The sequence below is a fragment of the Tympanuchus pallidicinctus genome, unplaced genomic scaffold (assembly GCF_026119805.1).
Source record: "Tympanuchus pallidicinctus isolate F22 unplaced genomic scaffold, pur_lepc_1.0 scaffold7, whole genome shotgun sequence".
NCBI classification, from domain to species: domain Eukaryota; kingdom Metazoa; phylum Chordata; class Aves; order Galliformes; family Phasianidae; genus Tympanuchus; species Tympanuchus pallidicinctus.
The window spans coordinates 4,354,823-4,380,080 of record NW_026294791.1 but is presented as its reverse complement, the minus strand read 5'-3'; positions in this window follow the sequence as shown (position 1 = coordinate 4,380,080).

The window sequence follows — 25,258 nt, the reverse complement described above, 5'->3', positions numbered from 1 at the left end:
GGGCCCCAAAGTATTGTCCCATGGTGCAATATTTCTTCCCCTCAAAATGGATTGCATTGTTTTTTTTCAAACTTATTTCAGATGCCTTTTTGGTTTTGTTTTGTTTTTTTTCATGAAAGCAGAATTGCCAAAAGAAGGGGGGGAAAATAAGCCGTATTTCAATATGTTTGAACCAGAAAGCTTTTTCACTCCCTCTTTTTTTTTTTTTTTTGATAAATTTGAAACATTTCCTTACAAAATCCACTGAAAAATTCTGCTTTTCAATCCAAAGTTGTTGTTTTTCCTCCCAGAAATATCCTTGAATTTTCCCTATACAACCAAGTATATTCCCCTGTCTCCTCTCTACAAATAGCTTACAAAAAACCCAAATAATCGAATTTTGGGGTTGAGCAAAGCCATTGGTTGATCTCGACAGAAAATGCTGCACACTTCTCAGTTCTCCAAGGAAAATCTTTTTTCTTTTCTCCTTTTATTTTTACGTCCCACTTTTTTTTTCCTTTGTTCCATGAGGTCGACTTGGGACAATTCCTCCCCTCCCCACTTTTCAGTATTACACAAGTGGACCAGAAAAAACAGCCATTCAGCCACTCTAACCGCAATCTAAATGAGAATGAGAAGATATTTCAGCTGTTTCTCTTGGTTTCCATTTTTCTCAGTTTCTGGCTCAGTAGCTCCCCAAACCTATTACACTAATTGTTCTTTTCCAAAATGAGACTGTCAACAAAAAGCAGGGAACCAGTCTCACATTTTCAACTGGAATTTCCACTGCTTTGGGTTGTTCCTGGCTTTGATTTTCACAGACACGTTTCGCCTTCCAAGAAGTTTGACATTTTGTGATATTTCCCAATCTGAATTTCAGTCTTACAAACTCTTCATCGGACAAACGCAACATTCGTTGTCACAAATGGCATTTCACGGTGGGGCAAAAGTCTGCCTCGTTGAGTTGCCTCCAGGCTGTGATGCAATAATTAAGGTGTTTATGTGGAGGTAGAAGGGAATCGATACGAGGTCAAGCAGCTCTCCAGTGCAAAACCACCTTCTCTGGTTTGCACAGGAACTTTTCTTGCACAAATTCACCTAACGCCTGCGCAGAATATCCATCTCCAGCCGGAATTAATCCTATAAATGCAGTGCACATCATCAAAGGGATTCCCCGAGCACTGATTGAGGCAATTTTCAATCTTTTTTTTCCCCCCATCATTCTAATTGTAAATATGCATCTCAGAAGAATTTTAAGTGGACATTCGTACCCAGGACACTGAAACACATTGCATGGGATTGGAACGACAAATAGTGTAATGGCGTCTGTACGTGGTGTGAATTGTCTGGGAGGAAATAAATGAAGTCAAATCAGTGTTTATCCACATTTTGCCTCACTCACTGATAGACCAAGCTCAGAGTCTATGGGATAAATCAAGTGCTTAAAACTAAGCCCATGCTTAAGGGCTCTCTTAAAATACAGCCTAAGTGCTACTGCACGTTGAGGAGGGACTCAGATTTCCCTAGCTGAGTGGAGTGGGAACTTCTTCTTGGACTTATCCCAGCAGAGACTGAGCTAAGCCCAAGCAAAGCCTTTCTTAAATATTTTGTTCCTATTTCCCCCCTAGATTTTGCTTCTTCCCCCTTTTTTCTCTCCTTGTCTAGAAGCTTTGGTAAAGTGGAGCAAGCAGGAAGCTCAGCTAATTGCTTGCAGTACCATCCTGCACCCGCATCCCCGCCAGCCTGAATTTGCTCCCAGCGTGCTGGGTTCAGGTTGGTTTCCTTTCCTGGTTTCCTTTCTTCTTTCTTCTTCACTTTTATTTTATTTTATTTTATTTTTGTTTGCAGAATTATTTTCAAGAGCAGGAACAAGGCTGTGGATGCTCCTGGCTGCCTCTCTCCCTTTGCTACCACTCCTCTCGGTGTCAGGGTAGAGGGGTGTCCAAGAGCTAAAATGGAAAGCACATGGCTTTGCAACTTAACAATTGAAATAAAGAAATCTAATATGACAGAAGAAACATGTTGTTTATGGAATTATGGATTTCGGTGAGGGACATTCCTACCGAATCATAATTAAACTACCATCATGTCCTCCAAGTTTCATTTATTGGGCTGGGAGGGAGGAAAATACAGATATTTTCAGTGGGTCCTGCTGAAACAATTTATTGAGCCCCACAGCTGGTTTTAATGTGCTGATGAGCTGGGAAAACAGTCAGAATTGTACTGCAGTCAAGTGACTGTGTAATATCTGAGGGCTGAACCAGACCAAAATCTCTGTCATTTTATTTAATCTAATGAAGAGTGTTTTGTAACTGAAAAACATTATTGCCCTGCACATATGTTACATGCACACTTCACTAATAAAATCCACAGTGCCACCGGTGGAACAAATGAAAGCACTTTTGCTCTGATTTATTTAACTCTATTAATTTTTTTTTTTTTAAAGGCTCCTTCAGAATAAAACAAATATTTGGCATTAAAATCTTCAGCAACATTTATACAGTCTGGAGGGAGGAAACCTACGTTCCTTCAAATGAAAATATATTTTTTTTAATTTCTTTTTTTTTTTTCAGGAAAAGACGTTTTAACAGAATTATTTTCTACCTTTTAAAATAACGTTTTAGGTTTTTCACTGCAGTTGCCTTTGAAGTCCAAGACACCAAAACAATCAACTTTAAAATTAGCACATAAAATTAATGATCGCTGGAGTTGGCAGAGTCGCTGGAAAACCAGGACTCTTCTGGCATTTTCATTTGGAAAAGCTTCAAAGCTGCTGCCTGTGTTTGACATTAGAAGCAAGAGCTGAAAAGTGAGGGAGAAAAGAGGAAAATGTCTCCCAAGTATCAGGTGCAGAGCAAATTTCAAGGGGCAGAACACTCTGTGCTGTGTTTGCGATCACAGCCATGTGACTGAAAGCTCATTTTCCTGCAACCCTCTGAATAGGAGATTGGTTCATCCTCTCTGTATTCTTTTTTTTTTCTTGAGTATCTCTGGGTGAGAAAACGAGGGAATGAGTTCTGGGGAGAGGTGGAAGGAGCCACGGATACAATCCTGTACAACAAACAGGCTGCCATCCCTGCCCTCAACAAAATACACCTATATAGGAATGGCCAGCTCAGTTTAAGACCTAATGGTTGGATCTGGCTGAACTTAAGCTGTTCCTTCCTTAGCAAACATGTGTTTGGTCGCCTTTCCTAAGACCAGAACTTGAAGCCCAAGCACTTTATTGTATTTTTTTTGTTTTTCCAGCAACATCTATGAAGCACGAATTTCAGGGGAGCGAAGGACATGAAATTGCTGCTTTATTCCTTCATTAATGGAAAGTGGAGTTTTCCCTTTCCTGTGAGAAGCCATCAGGGTGCGGGGTGGGGATGGAAGACAACTGCAGACAAACATGTTGGGTGGATTAATGAATGCACTGTGTGATGGTGGAAAAAGAGCTGAGCTCTGCAGGGAGGGTTGGTTATCACGGGTTGAGGAGGCTGCAAGGAGGTTGGTGTGAACTGCCTGTAACCCGGTCCGGCTACAAGCTGTGTGTTCCTATTTAATAAGATGGAAAAGATGTCTTGAGAGAGAGGAGAAAGAAGAAAATATGCATCGAGAGGAGCAAAACTGGCAAAATATGAGTTGCTATAAGTTGGATTCTTGTTTTCTGGGGTGGATTTGGCTTCAAAAGTAATTAGTGTCTTGTCACGTGCTTGGCCAGTCATGCCAAACAGCTCAACAACATTGTTTTTGTCACTGCACAAAAGGTGATACTGAGCCCAGAATAACTGTTTCTATTTATGACTTTGTCTTTTGGCCTAAGCTCAAAGGAAGTGAAAAAACAGTGATATCCTTTTCTGAAGGTCTTGGGGCACTCAAGTTTCAGATGTTAGTGTACAAAGAAGCTTACCAGCATCTCAGTATCAATAACAAAATCAGTTGCCACCCTCCCCCCCCCCCCCCCCCCCAATTTATTTGGGTTGTTTTGTTGTTTGATGGAGAGAAAACCAGCAGAGCAACTCCTAGAATTAGCAACCAAAGCCACAGTGATTTGCTAATGCTACATCCACCCAAGCTTTTGTGAGGTGTTAGCAGCTTCAGGAGGAAGAGGGGGACCTGATAGCCAAGACTTTGTGCATTCCACAGCTCCCAAGATCCATTCCCCCACCTGGGCCATGTCTCAGCACTGCTCCCTCAAGATCCCAGGAAAATATTCTGGTGTCTTAATGCATTGTTGAAACACACATAGAAAGGTGAGGGAGTTCCTTCCTGCTGGAAGAAATTCTTTAACCTGATTATTGATTAAGCCAACAAATCAAGTTGGCTGGCTTCTGTTAACCAGACAGCTACAGCAGGGCCATACAGCAGGTGAACGGTGGTGGGTATGGGTAGGAAATGGGTTTAATAAACACTTACTGAATCTCCTACTTCACTGCCTGTAAATATCCACTGAGGTATTTTAATCTCAACCTTTTTTTTTTTTTTTTTTTTAATAATGCATGAAAATCTTATTAATAATTACTTTTTGGAATGCTTCTGGTTACTCAACTCCAGGGCAACAGTTTAGCTTGACACAAATGTTTGCTTTATGTTGTGTGGACTGTGCCAGTCTGTGGGGGTGATTCATCTGCTGGCTAATTAACAGATGTCGAATGTAAATTTAACATTCACTTCACCTTACATTCCTCCAGCCCAAACTCCTTTTTGATTGGGGTGGCTGCAAGTGGAAGCCAAATATTTTTGTTGGTGGAGCCAAGGGGATGGCATATGCTGCTCGTTTAGATTTCCATTTCCTTTGCATCTTTTCTGGGACTGAAGTCAGGCGTTAATATTTCCGAACACAAAATCTTTTTTGTGTGAATGTTTGTGAATAAACCAAATAATAGTAAGAGCTGGAGCACCAAGCCAGCCATCATTCCTGGACAAGGAGTATCCCTGTTCTTCCAGCTGGTGCTCCACTGCTTCTTTTGGACACAAGTATTTCTGGAATACTCCAACACAGACCACGATGTAAGCAGCATCGTAGGTTTCCCAATGGATGTAAACAGGATCATCGCCTTCCTGATGGCCCACGTAACAAGATAAACAACTTAATCCTGCAAACAGACAGCAGGCTCTGGCAGCTGACCAGCAATGCGCTCCCCAGTGGCTGCATTGCTGGGAAATGATAGGTAAACAACAGCCGAGATGAAAAGCAAGATACTTCTGTGTGTGTGAAGAAGTGAGGCTGAGCCCTGGGTCCCCCATGGCACCATGCAGATAAATAGTTCAGGCTCAGATGATGTTTGCCACCAGGCTTTGTGCTTTCCCCCGCGAGTGTTTGGTGATGGAAACCCAACACGTCCCAGAGAGCAGTGCACACTGGTACTGAGCCTTGGAATGGCCCCAGGAGGTGTCTGAGGGTGCCAAGCATGGCCATACACGAAGCCCATGCTGGTCACATGTGGAGCTGTGCACTCTCCTTCAACTCTCTTCTTTACATCTCCACCGCTGGGTTGCACTGGTTGTGGTTGAATGAGAGTCTGTACCAATATCTTCATTTGTGTTAAAGCAGGAAAAGCCTATGATGAGAATCCATTTCAAATGTTTTGAGTGCAGGACCATGGTTTTATAATACATTTTAACATAAATATCCTCCTTCAACTGGCTTTTTTTTCCCCCCTCTTGTGAGGAAACACCTTCTTAAAGGAGCAGGATTTGGGAAGCCTGTTCTAGGGAGCTGAGCAAAATGAGCTCTTGCTGCTTCACTTTGCAGGCTTGCAGAAGGGACACAGTGCATTTCCTCATCTTCCAGCTCAGCAGTGCAGAGCAAACACTGGTAAAGCCTATCAGGGCTGCAAGGTACAATCAAGTCATGTTCCTTAAGTGCTTGGAAAGCATCTGATGAAAGCCGTACGCTGATACCAGGCTCATCTAACACAGGTTTGATTTCAAGATTATCTGGAAATGACCCAAAAGAGGGAGAGGTGGCTTGGGGCTGCTCTTGAGAAATGCCTGCACAGGGTAAGCCATCAGCCATCAAAGGTCCAGGCACATCCAAAGGGATTTATTTTAGAAATTGTATGGTACTCTCACAGTTACCATCCTTCCGATGTGATTTCCAGCACCTCCCCACTATGGCCCCATTTGAGTGAGATGCAGAGATGCTGGGTGGATGGCCTTTTTTCCCTATTTTGCAATCTCTTTGTGCTGTAAATGCACTTTGCACCTGGTTTGGTTGAAGGTTTAGGCCAGATTTGTGGGGTGAGTTTGGAAAAGGTCCAATCTGGCTGTATTGCTGAAGCTCTATGGAAGAAGGACACAAACCACCCACGAGGACTTTATCTTCTGAGGGATGCAAACCCATGAAACATCCTTTTGCTTTGTTAGCCAGCAGGGCTGTGCTTTTGGTGTATTTATCTTTGCTGATATATCGTCTGGTTGTACATACAAAATATTTCTGCTCCTACTGCACATACGCCCACCTTGGAGAAGCTGTAGCTGAGGAAACACAAGCAAAGTGTTTTGCAGCTCCCAAGGCTTGCAAAAACAAAGTGCCCTTTCCAGCTGAAAAGTTCAGACCATCATCAGGTTGGAATGGTGTCTTCTTGACTCTCCTGTGCTCCTTCGTGACACAGGGAAACCTATATAAAGAAAACTGGCTGGCTGTTGAAAAGCATAAATTAGAGGAACTGGCTGGGGGAGAGGCTTCTGAGTGTGTTAGGGCTCGAGAAGAAGTTCAAACGTTCCGTTCTTCAGCTGCTGGAGATAAAAGTCCTGGTACATTCAATTCCCACTTTCTGCCGCTGCCAATAAGCAGGGGGGCTTCTTCCTCAGCCTCTTACCACTGCAGAAATAACAGAGATAAAGCAAGCAAAACAAATAAATGCTTTGTGGCTGGAATAGATAATAATTTCACCAGCTGAATATTAAAATATCAAAGCTCAAGGAAAGGATATATAATTATGGGCCTTTGAAGTTCAATAAAGGTCTGTTTCATCAACGTGGTAGCTACTATTTCAAATGCAAAGATAGAATGATAATGCTATGCTGGCATTTCTGATCACAGAGGATATGTTAGGAGAAGAAGGAAGCCCTTTAAGACAGAAGCCCTTTAGACTGCAACTGATTAATTATCCTACTCCAAATTTTCTGTCTCTGGCAGGAGAACACTGCTCAGCATCACTTCTTTCCCCTTCACTCTTGTATTCCTGATTTTCCTTTATAAGAAGGATTTATGTGTGGCCCAGTAAGAGCGGATGACACTGAAATGGGGGAACTCTATGTGATTGGGTAGGTTGGAAATATCCCCAAGTGGAACAGAAGTTCCAAATTCTTTAGCCCAGAAAAGTGTGGCTGAAATTTGTTAGTAGGCTGCAATCATATTTAGATACATTTTTCCATTTTGTATTAGCATCCCATCGCAGTTCTGTGATTGAGAGAAGGTGAATAAGACTCCTCAGCTACATCTCATGGAAGAGGAGCTTTTGTTTACAGGTAGGGATGCCGAGTGACCCCATAGCTTCCTATCAGTGCTTTAATAAAGGGATGTTCCCACCTTGTCTTGACCAGAAAGTCTGTTTATGAGGACTCAGCACTGGCACGCAAGTGTAGCACAGCCCAGCTCTGCTGGCTTTGTCATCAGCCTCGACCCTGGTGTGTGATGGCAGGAGCGGGTGGCTGAGGACAGCTTCTTTGCTGAGCGTTCTACAACAGGGAAATGTAATCCTTCAGATTAGTTCCACTTCGCATTTGGCCTGGGTTTATATCAACACACTGAGGGGAAAAAAAACAGCTCAGCACACAGAATGATCTTTGGAGGAAGCACAAATGGTTTTTTTCCAGACTTGGGTCTGTGGGGATGTGCCCTTGGTTTTTATGGGGCTGATCCGGGTGTGTGTCTACTGCAGCTTATCTGTACCTCTCTTATTTCTTTTGTCTTGTCTACTTCTATTTAAATGCTGGTATCTCTTGCCACGCTGTTCATTACAGCAGGCCATTACTGGGGGTGGTCATGGCCTCTAGGTGCTAAGTTGAGGGAGCTGCAATAGCTTTTGTCCTGATCCTTATGACCATTTCCATTGGTGGCTCCAAGCAGCAAGCCCCAATGATGGAAACTGTCAGCCACTCGAGGCTGGAGGCTCTTCTGCCCCATTGCAGTAGGGATTTACTCTTCCTTAGTGTTCTTCAGAGCACATCGGAAGAATAAATGTCCGACACGAAGAATTCACAATACTTAAGAGGACTTCTGCAAAACTCTTGCAACCATTCAAGTTCAGTGATGGTTTGAAGGTTGTAAATATCTTGTTCAGTTCCTTCAAAATGAAAGTGGGATTCTTATAAGCATGAGTCCCTGGTGGGATGCTCCTGTGCTGTGCAGCTGGAGGCTTGCCCAGCACAGTGTGTGATTTCCCTCAAGACATGCTGCACTTGTGCCCTCCCTTTTCTCTCATGCTGCTGATTTGCCTTTGGGAGGACAAATGGGCTCACCTCAATTTTGGAGCTGCTGTGGGACATCCCTGGTGGCCTCCTGCCCTGCATCCCACTGCTCCAACAGTGCTGTCCATTGAGGATGTCACTAGCAGGGGAATGCGGGTCCCTGGGTGGGCTCTGGGTCCCCACCCCTGAGCGTGATGGCCTGGACCATCCTGGGGGCTTTTGGAGAGCACAAAGGAGTCATTCAGGAAGTATCATAAATTGAAACCAGAATGATTGTAACGAAATCTAAGTGAAACCATAGTATAAGAGAAATAGCAAACAAGGATTTCCTCTCTTCTAGGGTAGAGAAAAAGATGAAATCAGGGAGCGATACACAGTTCAGTGGAGAGTCAGCTGGTGTGCTGGTTCTGCTAGAGAGGCATTCAGCTGGGATTCAGCCCTATAGGCTTGTAGTCGTGCACAGACTTTTCTGTCAGTTAGCTGCTTCTACTAAACCACTTTATAGGGACCCATGGTTTTATGGGGACCCATTTGCGGAGAAGCATCCAAATACCTGCCTTGGAGCTTGTCAGTTCCGACTGTATCCTCAGCAGACGCTGAAAGCCATAAACCTCATGCTGGGGGCTTTGAATTTTGATTATGAACTTAAGCCACATTCTTGGAGTGTGTTGATGGGAAAAGCCCCGAGGGACCCAGCAGTGGGGACAGGGAACTGGAGCTCCCCTTCCCTTCTGCTGGCTGGGATTTAAGTCCCATGGAGAGAGGTGGCAAAGCCTTCTGTAAATAGCACAGGGGAGCTCCCAAAAGCACTGGGAAGCCAAATGTCTCAGCCGAAGACCAACAGGATGGAGGGATGGTCAGAGCAAGGGGGAAAGAACTTTCTTCACGTGAAAGCTCGTTAAAGGCAAGCTTATCGCTTGGCCCTCAAACTGTCTAATAGCGGGTTGTCCTTTCTTTGGCTGGCTCTGTTCCCTTTCTGACACCACAGACAAGAGCAAGCATGCAGCTCCAATTTAGAAATGTCAACGTGGTTTAGGTTAGGGAATGTTTATAATAATTATGAATTGCCTTTACGGTTTGTTTGCTTTCCATAGCAATTGGGAGAAGACAGCAGCTGACAGCTGTGGAAATTTCTAGTGTTGTTCCCTTAGTGTAGAAAAACATGGATCTAATTAGCGTGTACCAGCGGCACTGTATTATTAAATTAATAAAATTAGAAAGCTATTTGCACCTGTGCTAATGCAACACCATTTATCCTGAAGCATGTTAAATCATTATGTGTTTCACATCTCTAATGACACTGCTCTACAAACAGGCGAGCAGAAGGGGGAGAGCCAGAGCCTTCCCCAGGTTCCCACTCAAAGGAGAGAAACTCTTCCCTAGTCAAAGCAAAAGGAATTAGGGCTGCTTGGTGCATGCCATTTCTAGCAGATCAACCATGACTTTTGCTGTCAAAAAATCCTTTACAAACCCACCAAGATTCCTTTCACTCCTTAAGCAATGCCAGAATAGAGATGCCTGTTGAGCTGATACGCTGTGTTGGACTTGGCTGTTGTGGGCTGATTATGGTTGATATTTTTTGAGGAAGTGCACCGACCATAAGGAAGCGTGTTGGAATCTAGGCTGTACCACATCCACACAAAATATTTGCTGTGGTTGAATTTGTACAACATGAAATCTGATACTTTCTGCTAATTTCTATTTATTTCCAGCATTGTTGATGGTAGGAGACAGCAAAAGATTGTGTACCACTCTTGGAAGCACAAAGGCAACAAACATCGGTCAGGGTGACACCATTTATTCTTATTATTACTCCTCGGATTTGTTTTAATTTTAGTGGGATGGAGTAGGGCAATCGAGGCCAAGTGCACTGTGTGAGACATCTTGTAGGGAAGAGGGCCTCGTTCTCAGAAACAACTGCATCTCAGTGAGTGCCAGGTCAGTGAAGCAGCTGAGCACAGATTTAATTGTAAGCACATGTATGGAACCCTTTGATGTCACGTCATATCGGAAGCTGTGATACAAGACAACAATTAGGCACACTGAGCCATCATATGGAACATGGATGGAGAGGGAGCAAAGAGCTGAAAGAACACATATTACATAGGCCAAATAGATACAAGATGATGCCCTTTCCCCTCTTGCTATGCATGGCTCTCTGTTTTATTGGCGAGGAGGTTTGAGATCAAAAATAACCCGTGTAATCTCATTAGACCTCTTGCTCAGCCCTCCAGCTGCTTGAGTTCTATCCCATCGTGGTCAAAGGAAGCAGAGACACGGATGGTGTCTCTACAGATGGTGGCATGACCATCGTGGTCAAAGGAAGCAGAGACATGGATGGTGTCTCTACTGATGGTGGCATGACTATCCTGGCCGCCTGACGTTGTGCATCTATTGCCATTCTTAGCCCCGAAGTGGAGATTGAATATCTCATCCTGGTGCTACATCTGCGTCTCCAGCAAAGGTACAGTGCATTCACAGGTCACCATCCTCAGCTAGTTGGCAAATCTGCAACTGCTTGCAGACCTCTGTGCTCCTTTGTCCACCAGCTTCTGCTTGAAGAGACAATGTGTGTGCATGAACCATCCGCTCTGGGAGGGGATGAGCAGCAGTGCAGTCATCTGGCATTTCCGTGCGTGGAGCCCAATTGGAACAGATTGCTAACATCTTCCATTTGTGGATCCCAGTTCTTCAACTGTCTGCGTTTGCTTGTGATGTAATGCTTTGCAGGGAGAAAGTTATTCCAATTCTGTGTGTTTTGTAACAGATACTGCACTGCTAGTAAATCACTGCGGAGTGGCTGCCTGCGCCGCTGTCAGATGGAGCTGCTGTGACTGCTCAGTGCATGCAGCACTACCTGAGCAGAGCTGAAGTTTGGCCGAAGCCTCTGAGAACATCTGCCCATCGTTAGCTGAAGACTTCTGAATCCCTTTTTCCTTTCCTGCCTTTTTCACTGTACGAAGGCTGGAGGAAATGGTGATTTTCACAGAAGCTATCTGTCCTTTGTGAGCCCTCTCGGAATGAACGAATGTGCTTTGCTTCATGCACAATGAAATTTCAGCACAGTGTCATCAAAGGGAGAAATTCTGTGAGTGGGTGGGCAAGGAGCTACAAGCTGTGCACATGCTGCTGATGGCCTCATGTGTCTCATCTGCAAAGCATCGAACTCGGAGGCGTAAATCCACAGGTTCAGCGCTGAGAATCTGCTCCTCAGTATTTATGGCTGTTGTTTAACTTTAATCTCAGCCCTTCATTTGCTTCCTGGCTCTCATATAATTAGAACATATTAAACAGGAGCTAACCACAAGAAATATAAAAGGTTAACGCAGTTAGGAAATGTCAGTGGAATGAATACAACTCTCTAATTCACAGGTTCTTTCCATAAATATTTCCACCAGCCAAAATATGGACTTTAACCTTTCCATCTCCTGCATGTAAAGCTTTGTATTCCCTTGTTGCGGCAACAAATACCTCAGAGGGCGCGGATGGCGCGGTGCAGCGCGCAGCTATGGTATTAATTAGGTGGCAGAGTCAGATTTCATGATTGTAAGGCACACCCAGGGATGCGAAATGTGGACATAACGAAAGGAGCGAAATCTTGTTGTGGGAAACACAGAAATTGCTTAGGACAACTGGTTGGACCTGGTCCAGCAAACTTCCTACCCCCAAATATTCGATGTGAGTAACACAGGTGTTGGGACGCTGGACTAGGAGATGTCAGTGTTCTCAGCTGCTGGATGATCCCATGGCTTGGATCTGTTCTCATACACTGCTCAAATTCCATCCTAAAATGTGAGATAGATGGCCAATGTCTTTGACTCAAACGGAGCATCAGGCTATGATTGCTTCACGTATGCTGGCTGCGCAGCGCTCTGTTGGGCTGCCAAGATTTTGGAGGTCCTGCTGACCTCTTCTAGTCCTTCACCAGCATTTCATGGGATTATTCCATTCAGAGAATTTTATCCCATAGTTTGTCTTTATAAAGTAAATGGGATTAAGTGCTGCTTAAAGTTAAGCCTTTGCCTAAGCAGTGCAATGAGAAGCCACAGACCACAGAGAGCTGAGGAGGGTGCATTGCTCGGTGCTCTCATTGCTTATCTTTTGTTTTCTATTCAGTTACCTGCAAAAACGTTCCTCTCTGTTGTAAGCCCAGTTGCCTGGACACTGGTATTTTCTTTTCCTGACCAGGTACTCTAGTTTGAACAGGGATGTAACTAGAGAATGCAAAGCCAAGAGAGCCAGAGTGAGGAGCATCACCTTTTAGAGCAATGAGAATGGCAGGACTGCAGGTGGAACAGCTGTCACAAGGGCTTGGAAAGGTGCTAGCATCTGAACTGTGCAGCTCTGCAGTGCCAAGAGATTAGAGCTGATATCTCTGAGCAGGAACGAGATATGCAGCTGTGGTGCAGTGCTGCAGCACACTAGCACCTTGCCTTCAAGCTCATTGCAGTTTATACTGCAGGTACACTGAATTCCACACTTAGTAGTTGTAAGAAGTGCCTGGTTTTCTGCAGTGCTGACTATTTAAATCTGGGTTTGATATACATGTGGCTGTATGTAGGATACATTCTTTATGACTTACTGTAACTTTAACACCAATTCACAACACTTGTGTAATAACGTGCTCCTGACAGAAATCAAGATTTGCCTTTGAGTGAATATAACTTTTATAAAAAGAACCAGAGTATGGCAGCCCAATGAGACATGCACTTGGTTTTTACAAGGTTTTACGCTGCTTTCATCCTCCTGGGATGTGTGTGCTTCCCATTAGTGCATTCACTAGCACCCTTGCCATCTGTCACAAGTGATTTGCTTGTTCTCATCTTACCTCTCCCAGAGAACTGTTTCTGAGTGAAATTCAGTTGTGCATGTATTTTTTGTTATTATTATTAAGGAGGGTTTTTTTGGGGTGGGGTACTGTTTCTAAATTTCTAAGTTTCTTTGGAAGTACAACCTGCCTGCTGCTAATAATAGGGAAAGTCAGGCTGAAGATGCATCCCTTGTCATGGTCATGGGGACAGGTGGCATCTCTGCCCTGGGGAGATGCAGGATGGCGTTGGCATGTGGGGCTCTTTGCATACAGAAGCATTTCCAGGTCTTGCCAGTGCCCTGTAAAGCTGCTGGGTCTGCTGTCCTGTGCTGCTTAGTTGGCAGGGGCAATCAAGGCTTCCTAGTGGGAATGCATCCATTCATTTCCCATTACCTTGGGGCATGGCTGGAAGGAGCGAGCTATGGATTCCCATCCCAAAAACCTTTGAGAAAACAGCAGCAGCGGGATTCTGATCCTGAGGTGATTTTGGTTTGATCCAGGCATTGCTTGGTTGGTGCCCTCAGCTGTCATCTCTTAGGTGCTAGTGGCCAAACTCCAGTCAACCTGTCCAAATTATCTGTATGGAAAAGTTTACATCTGTGATGGCTTTTCCCATGAAAAGTGCCAGCTGAGGCCTAGGGAGGAGAGCAGATGTGTGCTGAGTGCTTGGAGGTTGAAGCTGCACCTATTCACAGTCACACTCTCTAAAAGCACATTTTTTTTTCTTCTGGGACATCTTGGGCTCTGACTCTGGACCAGACCAGGCCAGAAAGGTGTTTCTTATTGGGCCAGTTTTCATTGGGAGGCAGGGACAAGCTTCTTCCTCGTGTTGTGCTGGGCTAATTTGGCGTTGGCATGGCTTCTGGGCTGGTTGGAGTGTTTATAAAGCTGGGGTCACAGCACTCCTTCTGAATATTCCCTTTGGTGGCACTCACTGTACTGTAACTATTTCCAAGGCATCTTGGAGCTTTTTGACTTTTCTCAAGCAAAATAAAAAGAGAGTAGGCTCCACCTTTGCTTGGAAACCTTTGTGCCTCGTGGTTAAGAGCAGATATGTGCTGTTGCTGTTGGCACTGGAATGGCTGAGAGGCTCCCCTGGCGACACCAAGCTGCACTGGGGATGCTCCAATCCTTTGTGCTAACGGGGAACCCAAGAGGTGCCCCTGATAGTCAAGGAATAAAATCTTTCTCCACATGCTTTGAGAAACTCACACATCCTCTGCCTCTGTAGCATCCAAGAGGTGTAAGTGGAGTCTGCAAAGCTTGGTGCCGTGATGGTTAAATGAGGGACTAAAGTCAAGATTAAAGATGCTGAACTGTGCGCCGAGGGATCTTGGCCCTCTTTCTAGCCAAGCTGCCAGGCTGGGGAGGATTGCTTTGATCTGTGAAGTGGGGAAAAAGTCCTTATATAGAGATTTTGGGCTCTATGTGGGTGGGAAATCTGGGAAATGTCCGGATGCAGGAATGATGGCATTGGTATGTTTCATAATAATATGAAATAACTTAAATATGAAATCTTCTACTTTTGCTACAACTGGCATAATATTTCTCTAAATGAAAATCCTCTGGATCTGGTTATTGTACAGCTCTTTTCATCTTCAAAAGTCTTCACAAATTGTATCCAACCAAATTGCTTTAGAAACAGATCAAAATTGAGGGCTAAATATTACCTTTCTCCATTTCCTCCTAAGTAATATGTTGCAGTTCCATCCTCATTGAAATGAATGACTTTGGTTCTCTGTGATGTTTCCCTTAGCATCCTGGTAAGACTGCCTCGTGGGATAGTTCAGCAGGGGCTGTAGTGTGGCTGTGAGTCTGAATTTGTCTGTCTTTCAAATTTTAACCTCAGTTTTTGTCTTAGAAACTTCCCTTGGCAGTCATCACTAGAGGCTCCATGGGTGCCCCTGCTGAGTTGGAGGAGAGGGTTTCCCTGGGCCTGAGAGCCAATGTTAATCCTCCACGGTCTGCCCACTGACACTGTTTGTCTCTTCCCATGGAATGCAGAAGCTTCATTACCAACAGATTTTAAAAACAGTGCCAGTGCTCCTTCACTGCCTGATTGATCAATAAGAACAGGCAGCAAAGGGCTGCAGCTCCCCTCTTGCTGTTGCATCACCTGATGGAATACAAGAGCTGCAAGATACATAATGTGGGAGCTGCAGCACATCAGGAGTGCGTTTATTACTGGCTCGAAAGAAGTCATGGGGCTTGATGCATAAGTTGTCAGTTCAGACTGTTTGGTTTGTGTTTCACAGGAGACAGGGTGGCACTACAGTAACAGCCCTTTTGGTCTGAAAGCTCTATCAGGCTTATAGACATTCAATCTAGGTTAATGCCTTTGGTCTTTGGGGGAAACAGTGGCTGCACGGAGGCCTGAAGGATGGAAAGAAATGCACTGGACATAACATGCATTAAGCATCATGCATAAATCCTGGCTTGGGCTTTTTTTTGTTTTTGTTTTCCCATGGCAAATGAACTTAGAAAATATCTCTTTGGCCAAAATTTCTATGGTGACAAGAAGGCTGTGTTGCATTGCCCTTGAATATGGCATGCTCTGATATGTGTAGTTGCTCCCAGTCTGTGCACCATGAGCAGCACATGAGGCTGGCAAGCAAAGGCAATGGAATTTAGCAATCAAGTTCACAGGGATTGAGTTGCTTGAGGTTTTGTACCTGTTGCATATGCTGTTGGTGTACACAATATTCCCAGTGCTGCCATTAGATTGATTGTAAGGCAGTAATAAAAGCCTTCAGCATTTGCAGACAGGGCTCTGGGCATCTTTCAGAAGATTCAGGATGTAATCCTATGTGTGCATGGGACAAATGGTGCAGGCTTGAGCAATGCACCAGAAGAAGGCCTGTGAGCACGAAGGTGATGTTCATGCAACCATGGGTCCATACAGATGTTTTTACACCACCTGAAAGCCCAGATGGCCATGGGAAAAGTGTGCACATGTGAACTGAGTGGGAGTTATTGTGGAGCATCACCGTGTAGTGAGCAAATTTGTAACCTAACCTCCTCACCGGCTGGGGCCAAGCTATGAGAAAATGGTTAAAGTCATGGAGAAAAAGGAGACACAGTCCGCCTCAGAGGTAAAGTTTTTCCATCTGACTTCAGCTCAAGTTTGAAGCGTTTCCTAAGTAAATAATATTCACACCCATGTAAGGGAGGAGGCCTTGGTTCTGTAATGAGTCTGCAGTTTGTTCTGCGATACCTTTTTACTCTCTGCCATCGTGTTTCTCATGCTCTGGGCGAGCTTGGATGGGTATTTATAAAGCAGGAATGCCTGACACCCCCACCTTTCAAGCATGTACTCGGCCCTAGGAACCGAAATGATTAATATCCGCTTCTAATCACCATTGATTATATGTGGAAAACTTGGATAAATCTTCTGAGAGATTTGAAATGCAACATATATCTAGAATCCAAAATAGCCATATGGTTGTGACTCACTTCTTTAGATGCTGTTCATAAAAATCAATTATATGGTCATTTTGGCTACCAGAAGGGATCTTTTCTGTTGGCCATTTTCCCCAATATCATATTTTATAACTTCAAAAATCATAAAATGCTTACAAATTAGATAATATTTCTGGCAAGGAACGTCTTCCGTAGAGAGAAATCTGTCATAGTTTATTCAAAAGCGGGCTGGAATCCTGGAACATGCTGAAATTTTTAGCATTGATGTTCTAGAAACACCTGGCAGGGAGCAGGGAAATGCAAAGCATCTGGAGAAGAAGCGAGGCTGGGGAGGGAGGTGGTCAGAGCTCTGTTCCTTGCTCAAATCTGCGTTCCTTGCCAAAGTCATGTAGAGCAGGGATTTCCAATCTGATGGCTACAATTAGAAGGTTCAAGCCATTGCACTGTGGCTACCTGCCGCCCTGTGCTGTCCATGCCCAAATTGAATGCCAGGTGCTATGAGAGTGTTGCATGCTCTTACTTCCCATGACATAGGATGTTGGTGCTGAAGTGGCCCTGCTAAATCCTGTGGGTTAAAGTATTAGGCAAAGCAAGTAAGGGACTCTGAGAATCCAGTTTGTCAAGCAAAATGCAACTGAGATGTGCAAAGTCTTCACAAAATATAGCATTCTTTATAGTGATCTGATACAGCTCCATGGCAATCCTTGGGAAATGTGGGAGTCTCTGAGACAGTGAGATTTGCTATTCATTCTTTGGGCTACGCTGCCAGGAGAGACTGGCACTGCCTGCTTCCCAGCTATAAAATATTCCGACTTCTAGTTACTGATCCTTCTGCCCTCTGTATGTAGATTGTTCCGTGTTGAGGAGCATCACTGGTCAGCATTCAGCTGGCACTTCTTTGCACCTGTGATTGCAGTGGCTTTTCGTAGAACTGCAGAATCATGATGGTTGGGCTTCCCAAGCGATGGGCTTGCCTTGGACACCTGCTGATGAAATCACAGAATCATTAGTGTGGGAAAAGACCTGTCAGATCCCCAAGCCCAATCCCCACCACATCCACTGCCCACATCCACCAGTTCCACATCCCCGTGGTTCTCAAACACCATGTTGCCTACTGAATATGAAAAGATTGCCTCCTTGATGCTCACTGTGAATTTGGCCTGAATAAAATGTAACTTAGTAGTCTGCTGCCTGTGCCTTCATATGTCAATCTGACAGGTCCACCAGCCTTTACTGAAGGCCTTTTGGTGTCCTGTGCTGGTTAATGCCTTGATTAGGAGTCCTGTGCGAGATTCAGGTCTGATCCTGTGCAATTCTTCCTCTTCTTTGCACTGCCTGTCCCAAGTGCAGGACATCCATTGACAGAATCCAATCCAGAGCAAATGTTACCCCAATAAACAAACACGTCGCTAGATTTCTTTTTATTTTCTAAACAGTATATATAATTTATTTGTTTGTTCTTGTTTTTGTTTTTTGCACTGGTCCATCTCTTTGAAATATTGCTCTGCTGCTCAACGAACGTATCTTACATAAATATTTACATGCATTTGTACTTTATAAAACATGATTTAAATTGTGGGGCTGCAAGGAGGCTGTCTGTGTGCCCCAAACACAGCCCACATTGCCATCAAAGCTTCTAGCCATCCTCTGTCACCTTTCTGCTGCTTTCTGTTACTGAGCAGCAGGGCTCATCAGCAGGGGCAGCCATAGATATAGGGGTATAGGGCAGGCTGGCAGATTCCAGCTGTCCCAAAACTCCACCACACAGCTGTATGTGTGGCCATACATCACTAAGGGACACTGATTACGAAATCCTTGGCATCCCTGCCCTGACTTACGCTTTCTGAAACAACAGAAAGATGGATGCTGGTTTTTGTGACGTGTCATCTGAAAAACGTTGGAAGAAAATCCGTGAAGGCGTTGTGCTGTGATGTTTGGATGCTTTCACCTAAACAGAAGCATGGATTTCAGGCAGAAGTCACTGGGTGAGGCTGTGGTCTCCAGAGGGTCCAGCTGAACATTTGTGACGGCTCCCTGACCTTAAAACGTATGAATTTGTGCATTTCCGTATTTATTAATACATTTTTCTGTGCGTAAATCACTGGGAAGTATTCAAAGTGAGTCATCTGAAGGGAAGGATGCATCACTGCTGTGAGCTTACTGGTGGCTCAGAGCTGACAGTCAGAAATGACTGTCAGGCCACTGGGTTTGATGTTGGTTTTACTGCTTAACTCTTTCTTAGGCGTCCCTGCTTCTCTAATAAAGTCATTAGCAATTAACTGGCCTGACTGATGATTCAGCCTGTGGTTTTTGTGTTTGTTTGGGTTGTTTGGTTTTTTTCTTAAATCCTGAAACGCAGGAGAGAGTGAGGGGGAAGCAGTGAGGACAAATTGGATCCAATTGATGGTCAAAGCAGCTCTAAGCAGCTCTAGTGATGGGTGATGCAGTTTTTATAGAGGCAAAGTTCACCAAAGCCCATTAAGGCTGCTGAGCCGGGTCAGTGGGCTGTGGATCAGGCGCTTCGTCAGGATGGCTGCGGGGTGAACTGTGTGCCTAATGCACTCTTAATGAAAATGTTATCCTCTGGAGCGGGGCCAGATACGACTAGAGCAGAAGCAAAGACCCTCCGCTCCCCAGAAATCATAGCAGAAGATATTACAGCTACTTCATAAGCCTTCATGTTTTAAAAGTCTAAGAAAGCCAGCCCACATCAACAGCAGAATGAGCCGACTTCGACGCGGACACGTCATTTAATCACAATTTAATAAGGCTCCTGTATCAACCTTTCGTAATGAAACTTTTGGGTAGACCCAAACAAAGGGGTCACTGTGGGAGAGAAGAATGCAGCCTTTGATTCACGGTTTCTTTTTAGGGTTCATGATGTTTCGTTTTCAGTAAGCTGCTGGTGAAGTGAAATGCTTTCTGCATGCCAACTGTTAGCTCATAAATGGTCCTTACCAACAGCCATTTGCGACTGCTAGATGATTATCAGCCTGCTCGGCTCAGCTCCTGTGAGAAGCATGGGTTCTTCTTCCCTGTAAGAAACCCTTGGGTATTCAGGCCTTGAACAAGTGCTGAATAGAGGTGTTTAAGGTCCGGATGACAAAAAGGCATTACTTCAATAAAACAGTTGGCTGCCAGGAGCCAGGAATTTGGCACACACAGCTTGGTGGTCTGGTCATGAGGGCAGTGGGTGAGCAACCAGCACCGATATCTGCTGTGCCAGATGATGCTGGAGGACATTCACCCCTGCTGGTGTCAGTAGTCCTCCACAGTCCATGTTTTAGGAGCCTGTTGTATGAATGAGTAACTGCAGAGTGTGGTGGATGACCTGGCGATGGTCAGTGGGGAGAGGTGAGGAGGAGGAGGGTGTCTACTGTCTGTCTGAGCTTCCTGGCGGTCTTGCTGTTGCCATGTTTCTGGCTTTAGCATGGTCTATGCCTTGCACTTCAGAACCTTGGGGAGGGTCCTGGACTGACAGGACAAAGGCCACCCTCAGCCCTGCTGTGGCTCCCCTGGACAGATGAGCTGAAGGTATGTTGATAGACGAAACGTGGCCTCTGAGGCTATTCAGTGGATGACTTTCATTGGTGCATGCTGAGGCACAGTGTCCTCTCTTAGGACGGAGCCAGTGCTGCTTCTGTTCATCCTTGATCAGGTCTGAAAGTGGGGCATTAAGGAGGAAGAAGTATCTACACCCAGCTATGACTCTTCCAAGCAACAAACTTGGTTTTCTTGGCAATCTTAAGTAGCAAATGCTTTAATTATATGATGGGACATTGGCCAGGCAGGTGTCCTGACTTGGAGAGCTTCACAGATTTGTCTTTATAGCTGTTATCTCATAAAAATTAAACATAAACTGCTTAAATTTGCTCGACTACTGCAGAAATGTTAGAATAACGAAACCATAGAATCATAAAATCATTTAAGTTGGAAGGGATCTTTAAAGGCCATGTGGTCCCATTCCCTGCAATGAACAGGGACACCCCCAGCTCCATCAGGTGCTCTGTGCCCAGCCTCACCTTGGGTTTTCCAGGGATTGGACATCCACCATCTCTCTGGGCAGCCTGTGCCAGTGCCTCATCACCCTTATTATAAAAAAATTCTTCCTTATGTCCAATCTAAATCTCTTCTTTGGTTTGAAACCATCTCTCCTTGTCCTAGAACAACAGACTCTTCTAAAGAGTCTGTTCTTTCTTATAGCCCCCCTTTAGATACTGAAAGGCTGGGGATGGAAAAGGTACAAGTGTTTTGAGGGAAGGGACTGTGGGTCTGGTAATGGGACAGATATACTGTGCTTATCCACTGCTAGTTAAGCATGTGATGCAGTGCATCCTCCCCATTGCTCCCTTTCTGTCCAGAGTCCTCTTTTCTAGCAAAGCTTTGCATGTTATCTTTGGCCACCCAGAGGTCGGGTAGTGTGTCCCTGGCTCCTTCTCCTACTAATAAAATGTGGCTGAAACAAAATAAAACAGTTCTCAAACTAATCCTCACTTTCTTATTTTTACATCAGAAGCAGGGCATTTGTCCATCAGTGACCCCAATACAATTGCTCTGTGAATTAAGATGACCCATTTGTAGGGTGTCCTACGTAAATCCATATTTATATATGGATTGCTGCTACTCAACCTAGCTTTCCTGGCAAATTCTTCTGCTTTCTCATATGTCAGGAGATCTTCCCAAAGCTGCTACAGAGGTGCAGCAGCCAAATGCCTCTGTACAGATTTCTGCAGAAGCTGAAGTTATGAAGTGTCTTGTTAAATCTGAGCTGGATTGTCTGGAGTGCTTCAGTCTCCTGATGTGACCCTTTTCCAAAAAACAGAGCCCTTTCTTGGTACTGCAGGTCGTACCACCAGAGCTCAGGCATCCCAATGCTGGGTCACCTCTGAGAACACTGACCTCTACGTGCCTCCTGAGCCTGGAAGTCAGGCTGACTTTCAGAGAGTTGACACCGCTCTTCAGCTTCATGTGGTACTCATCTTCCTGACAAAATGGGTCCTGGCTGTTCCATGCAGGAGGACACATCCTTTCACTTGTTTGCTGGTTACACTCGTGGTTCCATTAAGCGTTGTATGTGGGTGGAATTCTAGGGAGCTCACGTGTTATCTGGTGGTGAAATAAGAAGTGATGGGAAAGGTTGGTCTTCACCACTAGCTGGAGCTCTCAATGGAGTGAGGAAGCAAAAGGCTTTCCTCCTTGCTCTGTGAAAGTGGGTGCAGATGGCTCCGGGGTGTTGTTGAAGCTGATCCCATGTTGGAAGGCACCTCCCAGGTTAACATCACCTCCTTCGCTCTGCTCAGGTTGAGAAGGTGCTGGAGGTTGATGTATTGTGTGGGTATGGAGAAGCATGGAGGTGTATCTCTGCTCCAAGGACAATGGCATGCTGCTCTGAGACAGCACTCCTCCTGGTGTCCAAGGTGGCCCTGTTCCCCACACACCTCCACCAGTACTGGTCTGGAGGGATCCTTACCATGCAGAAGCAGCCTCCAACCCCATGTCAGCTCCCTCCGATCATGATGTTCCTGCTGTCCTTGATTTGTGAGCCATGAGTCCTTCTACCTTTGCTGCTACCTCTGACTGTTGGCTAACCCAGGCGGGAAGTGACCTGCACTCATTGCTTAGCATGTTGGGGGAGGAAGAAAAAGGCTGAAAGCATGCCAGCACCAAGCACAGGAAAGGTTGTTTTTCGTTTATTGTTGAGATATCAAAGATAAGGGAAACATAGAAGCAGCTCTAGAGGAGTGGGCGGAAGGCCTCGCACTGTAGGAAGCATCAGCCAAAGAAAAGTGGAGGATGTTTATGGTGTGAAATTGGGAAGTGTTTTCAGGAAACTGCTAAGAAAATTCAGCTGAGATAGGAGAAGGGAAAACAAGAATGCAGAGAGCAAGAGGAGAGAGGCTCAGCGTTGTTTAGCCATATTTATAGAAAATTGAACCATCATCAAATCTGATGGCCACTGGTGAGCTGCCATCCATGTTCCTGCCCCTCTTGGCCCGGAGGGTCACATGCAGGAAATGAAGCTGTTGTGTGTGCAGGGTTATTTTGGGGCTGGAGTCTATTTCAAGAGGCATCAGCAAGGCCAGCTCATCAACACTGCTGCAGATGGGCTTTGAGCGGGTCAACTTGGCTCATGGAATTAATGTGTTTATGCTGTCTAACAGCAAAGAGCTCTGGAGGAAAACTGCCTTGGTCTTTTTTGTTTTTTGAGCAGCTGTTGCTGCATTAAATGGAGGCTTCTCTGTTTTACACAACAGGAAATGGATGTGGGGAAAGGTGCATCACTTGGAGTGGCTCAGCAGGAGAAAGGTGGGCTGCCCACACAGGGCACTTGAGGTCATCAACAAAACAACAGAACTTTTAGGCAGAACTGTTTGGGACAGAACTGGGCTGCTCATCTCCATTTAAGGCTATTTCTTGTGCCAGCTTGTCATTAGAGATTATTGGCTTTGTACCTGTAATAAAAATCATAATATAAAAGATGATCAGTGCAGAAAACATGGCAGACTCTCTGGCATGAAGGACCAGAAGTCCTCAGTTTCCTTTCTCTAACGAAAAATTCATGTTGTGGCATGGGTTAGTGAAAACAGTCTGTTTAATCAACAACAACAAAGTCCTGGAATATGATCCCTAGGCAAAACACAAAGCCTGCTGATGATTAAATACCTGGGACAAATGAAAGGAAATAATCCTTCATGGATGCTGTGGTCACTCCAAAACTCACTGCTGCAAGAAATCATGTAAATTAAGTGGTTATAACGTTATTTTTAAGGACTGTTTTAGTTGTACACTCATCAGTAGCATGGTTGGGTTAGGCAGGCAGTACGAGAGGAGTATCCTTCTCGTTTCCAGAAGAACTGCATGGCTCAGGGGGAGGAATTACTCCTCATCTGTGAGCTCTAATGACTGATCGTGGGCATTGCCGGGGGGAGGAAATCACTTTCCTGAGCATTGCATTTCACTTCCTTCCAAAGAGAAGTTGCTTGACAAGATAGACTTACGATTTGATTGCAAGTCAGGCCAATATTTCCATATACTTGATTTAAATTTTAATCAAAGTAAATCGTTTTTCAAGTGCTGATAACAGAGCAATGGCTCCAAAAATAAAACATGAGCGAGCAATCTATCAGACATGTCTGTCAGCAAAACAGACACCATCCCATAAACCTGCCTAAACAGCCCTTTGCTTGAAACAATAAAAACTGGAAGGGATTGAAAGCCTCAGCTTTAAAAATCACTCTTTGTACATTCTTTAAAAAAAAAAAGTCCCAGTTCTAAATCGGTGTAATTTGGAGTAGGTTAATGTAAAAAAAACCCCAAACCATTCAATAAATCTTTTAGCGGAGTTCAAAAGCAACGGGTGTAAGAAACCAGAAAATGGATGATATGACATTTTCCAACACTCTATAATGTTCATATTATTCAGAGAACTGCCAACCACAATTGTTCGAATACTCTTTTAACCAATCTTGCTCACTGAACTCATGAGCCAGCCACTGGTCTCCCCAGAGGGAAGCATATGGGAAGACAGTAGCACAATTATAAGTAATATGGTGTCTGCCTCTTAATCCTTGGTTGAGCCTTTGTGCCAGAGAGCTGTTAAGTAGATACTCAAATTTAAGCCTGAGCTCAATTTTTATCTTTCATGTGTGGTGTTTTTTTTTTGAGTGAAAACCCCCCAAACACTCTTGAATTTCCTTCTGTGCTGGCTGTGCACAGAGGTGGCACCTCCTGCCTGCTTGGTGCTTCAAGCTCTGCAAACATTGCCGGATGCTTTCTGTCATCAGTTAACACTGGTTTCTAATTGCAAAACCTTATTTGAATCCCGCCTCCCTGTAGTGACTGGAAATCATTTGGAAGGAGGCAAATGGGGAGTTGGAGGTTTGGCATCTAGGCTGTCTCCTATATCAATGATCAAATAGCAGACGTGCAACTCTCCCCATAACCATGCACCTCCATTGACCACCAGAGAGTGGGGTTTGCAGGGGTTTTGGAAGGAGAGCGTCATGTTGTGAGCCCACAGAGCTGCTACTGGCTTTTGGCTGAGAAATTAAGTGCATTCTGGCTGGGCTGTATCTTCTGCTCCCCTGCAGGGATAGCTTCTCCATTGCGTGCTGGCGTCTGTGCTGAACGTGAGTCTGGCATCCCCTTGCCTGTCCTTTATTAGTGACATCTGAAGAAAATGAATTATGGAAACAAGATTACAAAAAACTCACTTGAATGGAAAGAGAAGTGGAGGGACTGAAGCCCTCCTGGATGGATCATGCAGGTGGTGTGGTCCCCTGGTGTCCTGGGGGTCCATAAGGCACGAGACCTGCCCAGCACAGAGGTGGGCACATGAATGGGAACGGTGGTGAAGCAGATCTGAAAGCCTGTTTATTTTACTTCTATTTTCTCTCCTCTTTGATGAGGGACAATGCTGCATGCACCTCGGCCGCAGGCTCACAATGGACAATGCCCAGTGGAAGATGGCCAGCCTCTTTCTTCCCATGGCATTTTAGCACTCATTAATCCTTTTGATTTTAGCCTCTTTGAAGCCCAGGCTCTGGATGCTTTTCAGCACACACTGAATTTGGACATGAAAACACTTGAACCAGTGCAAAAGTTTAAATCCCTTATTCATACACCCTGGAAAGGCTCTCACTTGAT